Raw genomic sequence first — 18,749 nt, 5'->3', positions numbered from 1 at the left:
TTACAACAGCGGCATGAAGTGCAAAATGAAGAGTGTGTGAAACTGCGTGCTGTATCCGAGACCGCGAAGTCTCCCAGCTTCCTGCCCCAAAACAAATCAACTTACAAAACTCAAAAAAAATATACCGTATTTTTCGGATTATAATCGTACACTAAAATCCTTTCATTTTCTCAAAAATCGACGATGTGCCTTATGTAGGAATTCTGGTTGTGCTTACTGACCGCGAACCGATTTTATGTGGTCCACGGCGCTCAGCAATTTGTCAAAAATGTTTTAGTACGACTTTGCTAAGCTACGAAGCCGCACCACTTGATGGATTGTCGGAGCATTATGACTGGCGTAGACAGGAGCCTCGCAAGACATGCATACTGTGCTTCAACATAATATTACCGTATTGTGTGCGTATAAGGACAACAAATGGCACCTGTAAGAGACACAGTTAGGAAGCGGATTTCAAACTCCAGGCTGTCAGTCACGCAGTAGAACTTGGGAACAGAGCAGCTGCAAAATCTGCCTTTGTTATTATGCTCAGCGTTTAGTTTACATTTTGACTGCACAATTGTGAGTGTTTTGTTATATACAAAAACAACATTGCTTTATTTTATTTATGGATAATTATTATTTAATAAATGCTGATAATTTATTTCTGACTAATTTTTTCATGTACATCTGTGCTGTATGTTAATAAAAGAGCCTGTGTGACATCTGGGACACAGTGAGAGTAAGAACTCTCTTTTTGTTCTTACTTTATGGCTTTAACAAAATATCGAGATATATACCGTGTATCGCCATCCAGCTAAAGAATATTGAGATATGAATTTTGGGCCATATCGCCCAGCGCTAGTTAATAGAGAAAAGAAGAATGAGATGCTCTTAGTTCAGTGTTAAAGAGCCTAAAACAGGTCTTTGCATCAACATGGAAATATTACATTTCTGTGCTGACAATTGTTTTTAAAGATCATATTCAGTGGTTCGGGGTTCTACAAAAAATGCTAGTAAGTTTGTTTACATGTATTTAGATGAGCTTTCTTTAGATATCGTTAATAAGCAGTTGAACTGGTGTCAGTTGAGTGCAGAAGTCTCAGAGAAGGAAGATTACCCTTGTTCTCTGACCTTAGCAAACACTTTGTCTGATGATGTTAATGGTGATGTTCATTTTGTAAATGTTGTTCCCATTAGAGTCAAAAAGGCAGGATACACTTCAGGGACAAACATCCTTAGCCAGATAAAAGGTAGATATAGCCCCCATAATATTACCCATTGGTTTGGAGATCATACATACATGAGCATTAGCATTTTGGCTATCATGTTGTATTTTTGAAACTATAAATTATATGGATCTGTTATGGCTGCCAGTATCTTCAATTTGGTTAACTAAAGGATATTTTAGTGTAAGTATTAGTTTTGTTTAGTAGAAAAAGTGGTGTTGCCATCTCTCAGTGATTCAGAAGATTTTCCACTTGGGCATCTCGTGACGACAGCCTACGCTCAGCCTTTGACAGAATGATAAAAATTTATGATGACTTGATGCGCCCTGAAGCAGCGCTGACCTACCCGCATTTTGAATTAATTCATGACTGGCTTTACCGAGTGAGTCGTGACACTCGCACAGAGAAGGAACACACCCAGTTGTTCCCTGATGGTGCGCATTGTGCCCGGAATGTCAGCTGGTTTACCTGGTTAAGCTGCGCCCATTACCGTTAATGGAGATCCCATTTAAGCATATTAGCATGGACTGGAGTGCACATGGACATGGCTTTGTGTTAGTTCTGGTGGATTATATAAAGCCAAATCCCAAAGCAGTCTCACTGCGCACCATTTTTGCAAAGAGTGTGGCGCAGGTGCTGTTTCGGGTCATCTCTCAAATCAGATTCCCGAAAGAGATACTGACCAACTACAGAACATCATTCATATCTCGCACAGTAAAATGCTGTACAAATCTTTGGGCATTAAATCTGTTCGGCCCAGCATCTACAACACTCAGACTGATCGGTTGGTGGAGCAGCTGAATAAGACTTTAAAGCCCATGATTCGTAAGTTCATTCAAAAGGATGAACGCAATTCGGATCACTCGGGAGGTGCTTGAAGTGAATTACTGAAAATCACGGGGGTGTTGGAACTGATTAAAGAAAACTAGGGGTAAGGTCCAACCCCAGCTAAAAGTGAGATACGTCCTGGATCTGAGAGCAAAGCTGCACACAATGGGGAGGTTGTCACAGGAAAATTTGCTCCAGGCCCGGGAACGGCAACAGCGCCTGTACAACAGAGGGGCTAGACTCAGGCAGGTTTCGCCAGGAAACAAAGTGCTTTTATTACTCCCGCCTATCAACTTAGTGTTACTCGCCAAGTGGCAAGGACCCTTCCTGGTCAAACGGCGGATGGGTGATATTGACTATGAGGTGGTACGGTCGGACAGGGCAGGAGCCTTACAGATATATCACCTCAAACTTCTTAAAGCATGGAGAGAAACTGAAAATGCTTCTCTGGTGAGCCTGGTTGGGGAGAGAGATGAGTTGGGGCTGGAGTTGCTAAATTCCACCATTCCCACCTCCCTCCATTGTGATAACCATCTCACACAGGCCCAGAGGGTAGATGTTGTTGCGTTACAGATGTGTTCACCAAAAAGGAGGTGAGACAGTTCCTGGGGCTGGCTGGGTACTACCGCCGGTTTGTTCCTGGCTTTGCGGAGCTGACTAGCCACTTGACTGATCTCACCCAAAAGGTTTCCCCCAGATCTGGTCCAGTGGATGGAGCAGTGCCAGGCGGCATTTGTGCAAATGGGAGCCACTGCTCCACACACCTAACTTCTCCCTCGCTTTTACTCTGCAGACAGATGCCTCGAACAGAGGGCTGGGGGCCATTTTGTCCCAGCAGGTAAGGGGTCCACCGCCCGGTCCTCAACATCAGCTGACAGACCAAAAAGGAAAATACTGCATGATCGAAAAGGAGTGCCTGGATATCCAGTGGGCAGTCGACTCCGTCCTGTATTACCTCCTGGGAAACTCATTCACCCTCTGCTCAGACCATGCGCAGAGGGTACCAACGCCTGGATCACCAAGTGGTATCTGGCTTTGCAGCCCGTTAACTTCAAGGTGGTTCATAGGCCAGGTGCACTAGTCTCAAAAACTCTGGATGCAACACAAGGACAAACTAATCAACATATTTGTTCTAGTTGTACCTTGAGGTGGCTGTTGTTGTAATTTGGTGTAACATAAATACAACTGAATTGAAATTAATTCTGGGATATTTGTACCACACCATGAGCCATAGTATTAGTAAGATGCTCATGGAAAATACTGCTCATGAAAAGTAGAATGATCCAGCAGTACACACAGTGAGCAGGTCCAGATTAATGACTAATAGTGGATGAGGCCTAGCAGATGCCAGCTACCTGTATTGGGACACCTGTCAAACAACAAAGCAACATCTCTTATTCAATTACTATCTAGGTGTATGAATTAAAAAAATACACCCCATTCAGAGTTTTTATGAGTTGGGGGGAAACTACCCAAAACAATTCTATGTATGACTACTGTATATATGGCTATTCGGTCTATAGGGATTAACTCAATTTTGGAATGAGCGGCAATGAGATGAGTAGCAATTTTGTCAATTTCAATGTTTGTTTCATTTTTCAGCTCTAAATACAAAGATGGCAACAAGAAAAAGTTTAGCTTAAAGCTACACAATGAGATTTCACTAACCATTAGAAGTTCACCCTCTGTTGGTCTGCTGCCCCTCTGTTGGTCTTCCTTGGTCTCTTGTGTTCTGGGGGCCTCTGGATGTCTGGAGTTTTGATCTCCTCCATACCTGCTTCATGCCCTGGAGGACGGGGCTGTGGCCCCCCCACACCCTCTAGCAGATCATTACATGAAGGAACCTTTAAAAAAAAAACAAAAAAACAAGCACATCCATGCTCACAGGTGTACACACGGGTGATCACACCCACAAACTACACCCTTTTTGGCTCCTACCTCAAAGCACACTGTGTTCTGTTGATCTTATGTGCTGCACAATAATGTTTAATATTTAGTATTTACTGTCATATTCCCATATATCATTGTGATGTTGTTTATTCTATTACTCTTGTTCTCTTCTGCTTGCTTTCTTTTTTCTTTCTCAGCAGGCGATCCAGGTGATCGATATATGCATTTTTTTTTCTGCTCATTCTGTTGGTTTTTGTCTTTTGCCCTTCTCCCCCGTCACTCTTCTCAGCTGTTTCTCTTTCCCTCTTTCTTTCTCCCCTTCTTTCCCCCAGTCAAGTCTGTCCCGTATTCAGTAAGTGAAAATAAAATAAACAATAAAAGGTGAATCAAATGGACCATTATGGCAAGGCTGGGATGGTCAATTTGGTAAAGTAAATCCGTTGGGCATCTTTCTTCGCCTTTAGACAACAATTCAGATGGCAAAAGAGCCAAACGGGACAGGCAAAAAAAAAGAAAAGAAAAGAAGAAGTTCACCATTCATTTTAATTTTTGACCATTCTTCCAAATGCTCATTCGTGAGGTCAGACAATGACATTGGAAAAGAAGACCTAGCTCGCAGTATCTGCTCTACTTCAATCCAAAGGTGTTCTATCTAGGTCTTGAAGTCAGGACTCTGTACAGGCCAGTCGAGTTCTCCCACACCAAAACTAACTCATCCGTGTTTTCATGGACCTTATTTTGTGCACTGGTATGCTCTTATATTGGAACAGAAACTGACCAAAATGTTTTGATATGCAGGGATAACTAAGGGGCTGAGCTGCTTTACCTGCCATAGCAGATAATAGCAGTTAGGTGGAAAGAATGGAAAGTTGATTCCATATTTACTTGGTTCCAAGCACATTCAGATTAATAAGTGACACCAAATAATTTCTGTAATAATAAGAAGAAGAGAAAGGTGTATGAATTATGCCTTACAATTTAAAAAGGACTGAATAAACACAGCAGATAGATACGTTAATGATAACTTAACACATCTAAGCAAAAATCACTGTGTCAAAATGGAGTTAATAATAATATTGTTTACTCAATGGTAAATATGAATTCGTCTGGTGTCACGACTGTTGAGTAACATGAAAAGCTTCCAGTGATTGTCAGTGCAGACAGTGAGTTTGACAATATATTGTCTATGCACCATTTAATATGCATATATTCACGATTTAATTGTGTAGCTCTGTAAACAGGTCATATATTATACATAAAGTACACACAGACTAACAAAATAAACATACATATAGAAATTGAAATGAAATACAGGTAAGTAAACGTAACACTCACATAGTCACCTGGATTCCGTGTCATATGTGAACAGGTCATAGTGTTAATACTGAAAAGAGAAAAGAATCTGTTGAATTTTCCTTGTACTGAAAAGTCAGGGACCCATGTGACACAACTGAAAGAGCCATGCACCACATCTCATGCAATGAAGGGGCTCTGCAAACTGAACCTTGGCATTAGGTCATGTCTTTTATTCAGAAACTCTGACCCATGTGTGTAAATATTTAGGAGACCTGGTGACATAATGTGTATGGCGAAGTGCTGTACTGAAGCCAGGCTTTTAAAATGAAATCTGAGGAATCACAAAGACGCCTGTGCTCACATATCAGTTTTCACATCATATCTTAAAGATTAGTGGTGCGTCACTAACCCTTTCCCTGGATTTTGAGGCAAAAACTGAAATGATCATCATTGGTTTATGAAGTCCACAATAACATTACAGAACAGATCATTAATATGATTCAGTTCAAATACTGTGAATATATTATATCACCAATTACAACCAGTTACATTACTGGTTATAGCGATCATTTTGGCAATCTTTGAAACAGTCATATGTATCAGAACTTTAAAGACTGCAGTAACACTTGTGTTATATTGCACAATGGATGTACTGGAACTACTGCAGGACTACATGAATGGAAGGAGCACTGATGAGCAAGCAGATTTCTGCACATCAACATTCATGATGTGCTTTGCATTTACTGTGCATGGTTAACACTGTGAAGTCAGTGTCAGTGATGAATCTTGGCAATCAGAGGACAAAGCAAATAATCTCTGTAAAACACTGGTGTAGAATTAGGACTCGGAGCTAGGTGCTACAGGTCATCATCAAGTGTCAGAATGGCTGAGTGGTCAAAGGCGCTGTGTTTAGGCTGCAGTCTCCTCTGGAGGCGTGGGTTCAAATCCCACTCCTGACAGGAAATTTCTGCTGCTATGTTAACTCAATTTCCCCCTGGGATTAATAAAGCTTGTCTCATCATCAGTTGTAACTTAGTCCTCAGGATACTCAATTTAAGCATGCAAAAGAAAACACATTTGCAAGTGTATTGTAATTTATACAGGCAATGTTCCCTGCAATGGGCTTATGCACTATTTTATACTGATTGTAAAGAAAAGATGAGACAGGAACGTCACACAGAGTTTTTGAAGTCTTTGAACTTTTAGTATATATCGAGTATGTGAACTTTTTTCTCTTTTTTTGGAGCCAGAATTAGTGATTAGGTTGGAGGGTAGAGTTTTGCTGCATCCATATAAACTATGAGGTTGCACTGCACAGTATGTACTCGGACAGTGTGTAACAGAGAGCAAGCCGTACTGTCAGAGAATTCCATTAAAAATGCTCCAAAAGGCACCAACAGCATAAAAAAGGCAGAGAGGTCCAGGTCAGTGAATTGAGAGGCCTAGCTGACTGGTTACATCTTCCCGTGTCAGCACAGAGACAGTCTGTAACTTAGCCACAACTTTAGGATGTGTAATAAAAAGGAAAAAAGGTATCTCCTCATTTTATAAATTTGTATCTTTTGTGAGGACAAACCAATTGTTTCATAACAATGAGCTTTGTGTGTCACTTTGTTGGGCCGAAAGTGTCTCCATAAGTGTTTGCCAAATAAGGAATGTATGCTGATGAATTCATTCTAATCACTGTGTAAATGTTTGCCACACAGTAACAGATTTAAAGCTGCACTCATCCAATTATTCACGTGTTTGTTCAGAATAAATTACATTAAGTCACAAAAGTTTTAATTAAACCCTGCAACCAGGTAGCCTTCCTCTCACTAACTAAACATCACCACGGTTTTCCTTTAAAGAGTTGAATGAGATGGGTGTGATTTTACTTAACACTGTTTTCTCTGAAATCACCTGCCCATCGTTGACAGTTTAATGAATCCATGAAATGTATTTAAAATTTTGTTTGTCTTTGTCTGTCTGATATAAATATGTTAATTATGAAACCTCCTTTCATCGAGGGATGATAAATGCATTTAACGCTATCACATTTGTTTATGTGCAGCACTGTGTTTTCCCATATGGAAAAGATATATATAAATCTTATAAAGTTTGTATCTGTCTTGTGTGAAACTTGTATGAAAAGCATACAAGAGTGAAAACAGATATAAGATCCCTTGAAAAATTATATAAATGAAACTTGTATGTTTTGGATACTTACTAAAACAATATATGAAAGCAATGAGAAAGTGGCCACTTTCATGAGTAAATCATATAAGTTTTTACTATTTCTTTTCCATATGGGTTGCTTGATTGGAATCAACCTTAAATTAACCTTTGATGTCGGCCGGTCAATGTAGATAATCAATGAAATAGAAGAAAGAGAATCTTTAACACAGCATATAAACTCTTGAGAGTCCCAGAGGTACTAGCCCAATTTCTAAATCACTTTTAAAAAAGAAGCTGCCTGCTGAGTTGTTTGGGTTGTACTCATGCCACGTAGCAATAACAAGGAGCCGATGTGAAGATCTGCACACATCAGAAAATTCAACTTGGGAAGGGCAGCACTAGGATACTCTCAAAACAGAAGCTTCTCCAATGCAATAACTAGGGCCGCATTAATTAAAATTTTCATACTACCACTCCACCAAATGCTTTTGTGTGACATAAAAATAGTGTCTCATAATAACGACGAAACAGAATTATCTCTCAGTTCTGTAGTTAACTGGATGGAGCTTTGTAGTGTACTCCAGCTCACTGTTTTGATTTCATGGTCAGGCGGAAACTTTAACAATTTTAAAATATGTTTGTACTGTTAGGTCATCACCCAGTCGCAGAGAAGAGTTGAAGTTGAAGTGAAACCGAGTGCCAAAAAGAAAGAAAAATATCATCCACGTCAAGGAAAATGCAGTTGGAATTTTGGAGAACTGCATTGGAGCACTTTTACTCATTAAAAGTTAAAGGTTAAAGATCCTTATCCTTACACTGACAGACAGAATCACAGAATCATAAATTAAGCATTGTGTTGTTTGTTTTTTCCTGCTGAAGTAGACAGTACTGGCTTTTGAAACCAAGGATCTGTTCATTCTTTTCTACATAAGGCTGAACAGATGCATTTGTGTTAAGTATATCATTTTTTAACTCTTGGTAAAGCTATAGTATTTGTGAGATGTATTTGGTTTTACAACAACAGCTAGGCAAGTTAGGTAAGCTAAGTAGAGCTAAGTACTAGCTTGTTTGTGTTGCCCACTTATTCATGCATTTATTCCAAATGCAGTGACAGCAGACTAATCACTCTAGTCCAGAAATCTCTTCACTCACAGCCTCCAGCTCCATCCTAAGGGATCCTCAGGTAAGATGAAATATGCAGTATGATGTCTGCAGCCTTTTCAGTGTCTCCTGCTAATCAGTCTGGAATACCTCCACAGGGACACATCTGAGTGACGTCTTGATCAGGTGCCTGAACCACATCAGCAAGAGCAGCTATTTAGACTTCCTCTGACATACTGTCAGAAGAACCTAAAAAATCGGACACTGCTTGCACCATAAAACCCCTCTTAGCTACAGCATGTAGCATTATACTTTTAAACTGTAAACTGAAAAAAATATTTAGATACCACACAAATGAAGCAAATAAAATCTGGTTATAATGTTTTCAATTATCCAACATCAGGCCGGGGTCTTTCTGTGTGGAGTTTGCATGTTCTCCCCGTGTTTGCGTGGGTTCTCTCCGGGTACTCCGGCTTCCTCCCACCGTCCAAAGACATGCATCTTGTGGGGATAGGTTAATTGGAAAATCCAAATTGCCATTAGGTGTGAATGTGTGAATGAATGTGAGTGCGAATGGTTGTTTGTCTCTGTGTGTTGGCCCTGCGACAGACTGGCGACCTGTCCAGGGTGTACCCCGCCTCTCGCCCTATGACAGCTGGGATAGGCTCCAGCGCCCCCCGCGACCCTGAAAAGGATAAGCGGAAGCGAATGGATGGATGGATGGATGAATGTTTTCAATTATCAGTGGTTTGTCAGCAAGCCCACAAGTTCCTGTCAAGAAGTCTAAGGAGCTTGAAGTCTAAGGGGGAGGGGGTCACTCACATCGTGGGCCCTTTGACCTCAGTAAAACACATGATAGCGTGGGGCTAGATTTCACAATGGGTTCACCCAAAACCTTGGCTGATTGTGACCCACACTCGCTTTCACACCTTGGCTCGTGTGATTAGGATTATGGTTTTCTTATATCCCGCATCAGTGATTTTAAAATTTTGAGTGTAAGGTAGACCAACATTTTGAGACTTTTTATTATTTTTATTTATTATTGTTATTATTAAGGGCAGCACAGTGGCACAGTGGCTAGCACTGTTTCCAGAAAATAAAATACCTTGTTGTACCTTTAGAGTTACAATATTTTGATGCTAGGAAGTAACCCCCATAACATTATGAACAATTTGTCCTCAAAGCTAATGTGCTAGAAGCAGGAAAATCTGGTGATTTGAGCAAACGGATCAGAGCATTTCCAAAAGTGCATTTCTTGTGAGGTGTTCCAAGTCTGCAGTGGTCAATATCTATCAAAAGTGGTCGAAGGAAGGAAGAGCAACAGGGTCATGGGCAACCAAGTGATGCACATGGGGAGCGAAGGCTGGCTCATGTGGTCTGATCCAACAGACCAGTTGTAGCTCAAATGTCTCAAAACGGTTAGTGGTGGTTCTCGTAGAAAGATAAAGAATCCACAGTTGGTCACAATTTGTTGCATGCATAAGCTGCTGCAAAGTTAGAGACTAATCTGATCCCAACGATGGGAATTTTCACATTAGAACTGGGCCACGAACCAATGGAAGATGGTGACCTGGGCTGATGACTCATGTTTTCTTACACCAAAATGCACTATGGGACGAACGCAAGTCAGCAAAGGTACAATGTTCTCCTGGGAAACCTTGGGTCCTGCCATGTATACCCTTTAATAGCAACATTATTCCATTTAACCTTGTTAAGCAGGATAATGCACCTTGGCACATTCTAAAGTAAAAATGGTTTTAGGAGAACAACAATGAGTCTGAGGTGTTGACTTGGCCTCCAAATTCATTAGCTATCTGTGGAAAGTGCTGGACATACAAGTCCAATCCATGGAGTGCCACGCCAGTACTCACACACTGGAGTGTGTAATGGTACTTTAATAATTTAGTAATTAGCCCCAGAACACTCTGTATTTGTACCATAAGATGTTGATTATGAAATCAACAAACAAAACTTGGTTTCACAGGCAGCACTTCGATTATCTGTACTGTATACTTCAAAATTCACATCATCCAAATTCAAGGTCAAAACTGCTATCCACAGCCTTTCTGTTGCAGTATACGCTTTTCTTTTTGGATCTGATGTCTTTATTTGTCAGCATGTTATTTGTTTGTCTATGAGTAGGAGGTGTTTGATGTTATATCAGAGCTGCTAAATCAGAGCCTCTACTGGAAGTCCATGTGTGGCACGGCATTGGTTGAAATCCTTTATGCTGATATAATGGACTCGCCACTTTTAGAAAAACATATGCTCAAAAGATGTTAACCAATCGATACATTAGTTCTGTGACCTCAAAGAGATCTGATATCTAGGCAGAAATTACAAACATAATTCATTATGAATTATTCAGATGATAATGAGCAGTGCTCTGTGACCACTCACCAAGCAAATCAAATTATACAACAAATGCGGGGGAAGAAAGCTCCTTCAGCAAATATGATTACAGTACTGTGATAGCTCTAATGTGTTTTGTTTGTCACGGATGTGTACAGATGGAAAAGCAGTGATCACACACGATAGCACATCAGTAAGTTGGTCAAAAGCAGTGCCTGCAGTAAGTACCATTCATCTAGCTTTGGAGTGTGATTGTTTGAAAGTCTGAAATTTCATGACCCAGTTCCCATGCAGGTTTTTCAGAAGTGGCATCAAATGAAACTGTTCACAGGGTGATCATGTGGTGTTAGCAGAAACATCAATGATTCGCCTCACATCAAACACATCATTCATATCAGCACTAACACGGACAATGGCGGGAAATCAATTGTGTGGTTGCGTTTTCTGTATGTGCTTCTACAGTTTGTGTGTGTTTTGGAGGAAAATCAATGCCTGAAAAAAGAAAAAAATTACAGACTGTAATGTTTTCGAACCCTGTCAGTCCTCTTCCCTGCAGCCAGGACAGCTCATCACTTCATCACACCATTGGCCGTTTCTGCACAATAACAAGAGTGCTATTAACATATATGGAAATGCTGCATGATAACAGGAAGCTTCCCCTTCCCTCATGCCCGCTGTATGCACCCGTCTGTGTGTGTGTGCCTGAGTGTGTGTTTTTGCATGCTTGCCCGCTGTGTGCACTCGGATTCTCTGTTCAGAGGGAATTGCTCGCTTTGATGTTCTCTGATGCAGGCAAGTGCTGATACCCCTATTAGCTTGCATGGAGCTGATGCAAGCTACACTAGTGGTCGTCTCCAAAAAACTGGTTCATTTCAATGCAAAGCAGAGCAAGATAGAAATGAGCTACATTCAAGAGCAGCCCGGGGATGTCAGCACAAAGAGACAAAGCCGCACACTTTATTTAGGAAGATAAGACTCTGGAATTAACATGGTGATAATGATGAAGATAAAGCCGCCTTCTTATGACACAGCTAAAGGGGCTGCGATGAATCAGAGAGGTGTGGCTTGTGGTAATGGTGGGTTGGAGGTGAGGAGATAGGAGCTAAGGCAGAGAGAGAGAGAAGGACAGGAAAAGTTCAGGAGATATAACAAGGAGTGGAAGGAAAAACAGCTATAGATGGGAGTTGGGTACAGCACAGGGCATTTTCCAAATACATATTCTTTTTATCGTAAATTTGGAACACATAGCCATGGAAGCCATGGAAATACTGGCCAGAGAGAGGTAACGGCCCCATTTTAGAGACCCGGAAGGCTACATTAGGAAGTTAGTGAGGCAGGTTTGTCATCCAGGAGACCATGATTCAAATCGTTGTGTTCCTCATTTGAAGCCTCAGGAAGTTAAACAGGCCGGTAGGTTTTGCTTTGATGGGCTGTGACTGACCTTGACTGAAAAACACCAATGATGTTTGTACAGCCTGCATGCTCACTGCATGAGATGTAATACTCTCTGTTTTTGGTGTCACAAACTACTGCTTTGAGCAGTCATTTATTCAACTTTATTCATGGTCATTGGGGATCACCTAATCAGTTGGGTTATCTCTCAGTTTTCACCTTTCAATAAAAACAACCTTTACACAGCTGTAATCTGTGTAATCTGTAATCTCCCTGGACTGGTGACGGCACCAGAAGGTACAAAACTTCAAGGCTGACTATGCTAGAGAAAAACAGGGCTATAAATTCTGGTATTAGGAAATGCGCTCTCTTTCCCCTTTCTTTAACAGTAAAGGATAGACAACAACCTAGAGATGGCTGCCATGGTGAAGTGGGAAGGGTCATCTCTGATCCGGTCTTTAAGTCTGATGTCACTAGCTGTTTCTAGGTCCAAATTCTGCTTCAGGTCCCAAAGTCAAACAAACACTGCGTCATCACTGAGAGTTAAAACTGTCTAAATTCTTTCATCTTTAATAAAATGATCAGTGTGGCTGCTCTACCAGGTGTAACAATAAAGTTTAACATCCAGGTGAGACCTGAGTCTGGGAACCACTCCTGGTGGGCGGAGCGGGTTTTTGCCCCTTTCATAAGCTCAGGTGTGGGCAATTAGCTGTTCTCTAACAAACCTGAAACTGTGAGTGCTTGGTCCAAGCTGGGCAAGTTGGTGTTTTTAATTCCTTTCTATGAAAGCTTGATGCGGGTCCCACTGAACTTCTGTTAGAATGGTGGGAAACACTGCGTTCCTGTGAGAGTAGTGGACTTCACCGCCACTGACCCACATTTATTAGGGTGTGACGCAAACTTGTGGACAGGTAACGAAACCAATACAGTTGAGGGATATGCCTGCTGTGTTTTACTGTCCAGCGTACCGAGCTGCTGCTTTGCCAAGTGGATTTCTGGCTGCGGGTAAAAGGACCGGACACATCAGTGTGTTTTAATTTGTGTTAAACTAGTGTAATTCGACAGACTGTGACTGCTGCAGCTGTCGGTTTTGTTTCTTGTTTTATTTTTCTGTATCAGTAGGCACCGCAGATATTGATGGTTTTCAGTGTGTCATCATATTTTTTTTTATATTTTTTTTAATATGTGCATTTATATCACTGCAGACGGTGAATGCGCTGTGTGGAAAACAAATCCTTTTTTTGTACTGCTGCTTTTGCAGCACTGTGGTGGGCCCGAGTGAAGACTACACTGAAGGTTTGCTCTCTTTTTCTATCGGGTCGTTAAGTCTGACGTCACTAGCCGTGTCTGGGCCTGAACTCCGCTGCAGGTCCATATATCAAACGATCACTATGGCATTACTGAGAGTTGAAAAACTGTCTAAAGTCTTTCATCTTTAATAAAATGATCAGCGTTCTGCTCTACCAGGTGTAACAATTGAGTTTAACATCCAGGCATCCATGAAAACGGAATTTATGACATTTAACGGAGTTAGAAGTTAGCAGGAAGTTAGCTCGCTAGCTTCAATCTAAATACAATATAGCATGTCCTGACTGCAGGGTTTTGGAAACAAATTCAAACGTACAGCTCTGTTATCACTTCCAGCATAAATGAAGACAGAAAACTAAACAGCAGTGATGTTTATAGGGTTACTGAAGTTTGGCTAGCTGGTATATAATGATGTGCTACGTGACTGCTAGCGACACAGCTATGTTAGCATAATATAAACAAGCTAACTTTTTTTCCACTCGATAAAAGTTAACGTGAGTGTTCTCGGTGGTCAGGAACAAATGTAATCGCATGGCAGGATGCTGTAAAAGGTCCAAACTTCAGCCAGGAGAACAACTGAGATAATCCATCCACAATACGAAGTTAGTCATTCATAGGGTTGCCAACTCCCTGAAAAATAAATAAGGGACACCTCGTGGCCAGGGCCGGGCGACCCAGTTGTCTTCACCCTTCCCAGTGTGGTGAATTTTCTAGCTCTTTTTTTGTGTGTGAAATAATTTTTTTAACCATTTGACTTGAAGTTGATTTAAGTAGATGCATATTCTATTCTTTGTGATATGAACACATGTGAAACAAATGATCATTTAGCCATTTATTTTTAGCTCAAAATGACAACATTAACACAATAAAACAGGTCTCTTTCTTAAACAGAAGCCTGTCATGCTTAACTTTTGAGAATATAAGTAAATCTTTCTTTAAAAGAACTTTGTCCTGCTTAACTTAAAATAATAGAAAACAATAGAAAGAAAAATATTCTTGTAACAGTGCACATTTAGTGCATTTAGTACAATTGGCTTCAGTTGAGGTATTATTTCAGCTTTTCTAATGCTAATCAGCTGCTCCTGTTTGTAAACCCACTTGTTCCCATGATTACGCATCTTAACTCATCATCATTATTCATCTATGTATTACTTTTATGTATTAGTCATCAATTTGTTGTAATCATCTATCCTTGCAGTTGTTTATTACACAAAATAAGTTATATTATCACACTTCTGGCCACATAGCGCTGATATTCACTGCACATGCCCATCTTAACTTTTTCCAGCCAGGTGTTTTCCTTTTCCCATTCTTCCGTTTGTCTGAGGGGAACAAACATTGCTGCTCTAATGCTGGGCTCACACTGTGCGGTTTTAGGCCCATTTTGAGGCGATTTTTGAGTGATCGGACCGATTTTGGCCTTCATCATGCGTCGTGTAGTATACGTGGGGTAACGAGAAGTGATTAACACCTCATGACCAGCTCCCGATCATCAATCGCTCGTGAGGGTGTCACCACAGGCGCTCACACTGCTCACGCGCAAACACGTAAACGTCGGTGAAAAAGACGGAGCAGCACGGCTGTGCAGCGTGTGATCTGGACACAAGCGATGGAGGCACAACTTGTAGAACTGCGGAAAGCTCATCCGAGCCTTTTCGATGTGGCATCACAAAATTATCACGACCACAACAACCGTGAAAATAGTTGGATTTACATTGCTGCTCAATCACAGCTGCCTGATTAATGTTTTTCATTAGCAATTTAGCAAAGTTGATGGTGGTGGTGTGTCTGTGTGAGTGAAAGACAGAGAGAGAGAGCGAGTGACAGAATTTCTGTTATAACCTTCATTTTATGGACGCACAGTGTGAGCACTCAGGTCGCATCAGAGCATCAGGCGGTATAGTGTGAGACCTGCATCGTGACCTATGAACTTCTAACCCCTGCGAGTCAATCGTGCAGTTTGAGCAGGAGCTGAATCGCGCGACTGAAAAAAATCGCAGTGTCTGCCCAGCTTTAGGTGTACTGTCGTCCGAGACTTGCACCGCAGTGTCGGCGTTTGTTTCCCTGTTGGCCATGCTTCTTGTTGTGGTCATCTGTTGTCTTCCGGTATTTTCTCCGTAAGCGACCTTTCCTCGACCAATGAGATAAGCGGTAATCTGAATTGTTATACTCGAATTGTCATAAGTGTGCTGTCAGCTCATTGGTCACAAAGCAGGAGAGGGGCTGGGAATTATGTTTTCAAACAAAGTGTTAATTCCATTAAAAGTTATAGACTACTTTTGATTCTCACTGTATTACGGGACAAAGTGCGTCCCTTATTAGCTCAATACGGGACGTGTACTTTTGTTTCGAAATACGGGACGATTCCGTTTTTTAAGGGACGGTTGGCAACCCTAGTCATTCATATAGGGCAGGGGTGCCCAATCCCGGTCCTCGAGAGCTACCGTCCTGCAGCTTTTAGATGCATCCCTACTCCAACACAGCTGAATCAAATGGTTTGGTTACCTCTTCAGCATGCCATCGTGTTTGGCAAAGGCCTGATAACAAGCCATTCATTTGATTCAGCTGTGTTGGAGTAGGGATGCATCTAAAAGCTGCAGGATAGTAGCTCTCGAGGACTGGGATTGGGCAGCCCTGATATAGGGCTTTGGAGTTGACGTCACGCCGCAATGCATTGTGGGAGCGCAGCTCCATTTTCGGGGTCTACGAATCAAAACAAACGCACTGTGTTGGAACGACGATGACAAGAAACACGCTTAAAAGCAGCTCAAAAGAAAACAGACGGTATAGAGACCGATTGCGTCCAGAGGCGAAGCAGCGGTACTTGAAAAAAAATTGAGTGCATCGCAAATCTGGACCCATATGAAATACGGCAGTGGAGTAAAGACCCAGACGACTTACCGCCACTGTCCTACCCCGATATCGTCACGTATCTTGTTTGTGGAGTAAGCGCTTACACAGCGAACCAGTTTCGTAATTACAAGTCACTGGAGGCGCACATCCAATTTACAAATGGCTGGGTGCAAGATTTGGCTATTTTCAAGCCGCCAAACTCTGAGTACGTCGTCATTCATACCAAGGTAAGTCAGCTGGAGTGCATCGAGTGAAATAGCCATTTTCGACCCCCCACCATAATTAATGTTATACATTTATCATTGAACTGCTAAAATATCGTTATCATATTATATGCCCATAATTGTAAAGTAGATGCAAATTAACACATTGATAATCGGGTAAATTATTAACGCCAATTTGTGTCCTCCCTGTCTCATTTCATTTGTCTTTACATCAACCAATCAAGTCACTCCATTCGATGTTTGATCGCAAATTCTATAACTTCCGAGACCACCAACGATGATATTATTCAGCTATAAAGTGTGATGTGAACATATTTAGAACTTACCGGAATGAAAATGTCTTGAGCACACCAGCTGATATCTGGAGACATAACAGAACTTGATATCAGCTCATCTCACGGCTGCTATCCAGGCTAGACGCCTTCGTTTGGTAATATCCGATACATGAGCTCCTTCATGTTGCTTCCAGGTTGGGAAAGCATAAAAAGACAATCCAAACTTATTCCCGTGCCGGTCGTAAGATCAAACATTGCAGCCGACCACACAGCAAGTACGAACCATGGCTATGCTTTCGCTCCTTACTTAGACCCCCAAAATGGCGGATCGGGCCAAAATCCTTTCCACGCCCACCCCCGTGACATCACGCTCCAAAGCCCTATACTGCTGCATGGGCTGGGCTGTAGTTACATCCTAAGGTTTTAAAATCTGAGCTTTAAAATGAATAGTGGTAATAAAAACTGAGAGGCCGACAGTGATCACTGTTTTTAGGGGTTTGCTCAGATTAAATAGAACAAGATACAAAGCATTAAAACATGTTAAAAGCACAACAGCCGGAAGCAGGGTCAAACGCTTAAAAATCGCTTAAAAACTGGACTACAGGGAGATATTCACAAGGTGCAGAAGATGAAACGTGGGGTCTAAAGGCTTTCCTCCAATTTTTGATCAGTCATGTTGGCATCTATTTCTGTGACCCACAATAAAAGTGTTTACTGCCTGGGCTCTTTGGATCGTTTGGATCTCCTGAGTGAAGAAAGAAACATGACAGCAAGTTTTAACATGAACCTTTAACTGCTATAATAAATTTAAGATAATGCACTTAGTACATGTCTTCTCTCTCATAAAATGAACCCAACAAGCCCCATAGGTTCACGTGATCTCCTTCGTTTTGTTAAATAAGTAGTCTCTCTTTTTTTTTCTTTTTTTTTTTTTTTGGCTTCAGTTTCCTATTTGTCTTCCTCCCCATAGTAAAAGCAGCCTTCATCAAGCAAAGGCAAGTGTTGACCTTCTATTCACCCTATTCTTTCCGATGCCTTGCTATTGATGATGCCACACATGTAACCACTAAGCTGCAGCAGAAAAACTTTAGAGTGAAGAGAAATAATCGGGCAGAGGGGGAAACAGCCTCCAGAAAATAAATGGATAGACTTTGAACTTGCAACTCAGCAAGTTTTGTCTGTCAGAAGTAAGCCCAGAGTTCCTTCCTATAATAATAATAATATATATATATATATATATATATATATTTTTTTTTTTTTTTAAACATACTGTCAAGTTAGACTTCATGGACTAATCCAGCTTGACAGCAAACTTAGTGTGATGAGAAGTTCAGATGCTTGAAGCCAACTGAAGAAAAATAAGACAAAACAATTATTGAAAAAAGAAAAGACAAGGGGTGACTTTCAAAGTTTTTTTTTTTATTGTTTTGTTTTTTTTGCTAAATGAACAGCAAAAATGTCCAGAAAAAAAACAGTGGCAGTGGAGTGAGATGGGAAGTGTATTAAAGCTCAGACAATTGCACTGGTGTAACCTTTCTTTTGCATGTTGGGGAAAGGTTACCGGGGATTGCTTTGGGGATTGCAGGAAGCACAGAAGCAGAAGCAAACACCTTCAAAATACGTGGCACAACCCAGCAGAAAGATTAAGCTGTAGCAAAAATCGATGTAATAAACCAAGACGTAATATTGCAATGTAAAGCTGGGACTGAGAAGACTTGCTTGCTCTTGTCTGTCATTTCACAATGTGTCATCTACGACTGCAAGTGCTCGCAGTCATTTAAACTCGGCAGAGATTTAAAAGGCCGGACGTGCAGCAACTGATAACAGCTGTTATCAGTTCAAACTGCTAGAGGGTGAAATGTTAA

At 41.2% G+C, this 18,749-nt stretch overlaps 1 non-coding gene across 1 annotated transcript; it reads left to right on the top strand.

The window, feature by feature from the left end:
* The first annotated feature begins 6,098 nt into the window (after nt 1–6,098).
* On the top strand, nt 6,099–6,181 carry trnal-uag (transfer RNA leucine (anticodon UAG)). Its single transcript has one exon. It is a non-coding gene; the product is annotated as a tRNA-Leu (tRNA).
* The last annotated feature ends 12,568 nt before the right edge of the window (nt 6,182–18,749 follow it).

This window comes from Maylandia zebra, linkage group LG5, assembly GCF_041146795.1.
Source record: "Maylandia zebra isolate NMK-2024a linkage group LG5, Mzebra_GT3a, whole genome shotgun sequence".
Taxonomy (NCBI): Eukaryota; Metazoa; Chordata; class Actinopteri; order Cichliformes; family Cichlidae; genus Maylandia; species Maylandia zebra.
The sequence above is the reverse complement of the archived record's forward strand: the minus strand, read 5'-3'. Positions and strand labels throughout refer to the sequence as shown.